General features: G+C 32.0%; 1 non-coding gene across 1 annotated transcript; it reads left to right on the forward strand.

Moving 5' to 3' along the window:
• Positions 1–263: 263 nt before the first annotated feature.
• On the forward strand, positions 264–335 carry TRNAC-GCA. The gene has a single exon. It is a non-coding gene; the product is annotated as a tRNA-Cys (tRNA).
• The last annotated feature ends 225 nt before the right edge of the window (positions 336–560 follow it).

The following is a 560-nucleotide window of genomic DNA, read 5'->3' on the forward strand; positions in this document are numbered from 1 at the left end:
GGACTAATAAAAAACTTAAACCAAATTAATCACCCAGAATTAATCGACTGGTAAATTAGGATATCTTAATGCTGTGAATTGTTTGCCATCGTAATTTCAAAATATTCCTTTGATAGACGGTAAGGTTGCTATGTAACATCAGCATTGGTATTCATAATAATAGTTGCTTGATATATATTTTTTGGTGTATCCGACGGAAATATTTTCAGAATTCAATCTATTTAAAAGAATATCAAAACTTATTTAAAATTTAAGCCACAAGTGGGTCCATAGCTCAGTGGTAGAGCAATTGACTGCAGATCAATAGGTCACCGGTTCAAACCCGGTTGGGCCCTTAGTTTCAATTTTGATTTTTACACATCCCAAACGCGCATGTGTTAAGTACTTTTTTAATATCGTTATTATTCTCAAAATCGAATGAGGAAAGCTACAAACGCATATGTTCAATTAAGCATTTATTAATCTCAAAATTGAATGAAGAAGAATGCCACGGGACTGCTAAAGTCTGCGATCAGGTAATTATAATATTTTTTTATGAATTGCATCACAGAATAAAATAT

The sequence above is a fragment of the Zingiber officinale genome, chromosome 1B (genome assembly GCF_018446385.1).
Source record: "Zingiber officinale cultivar Zhangliang chromosome 1B, Zo_v1.1, whole genome shotgun sequence".
Taxonomy (NCBI): Eukaryota; Viridiplantae; Streptophyta; class Magnoliopsida; order Zingiberales; family Zingiberaceae; genus Zingiber; species Zingiber officinale.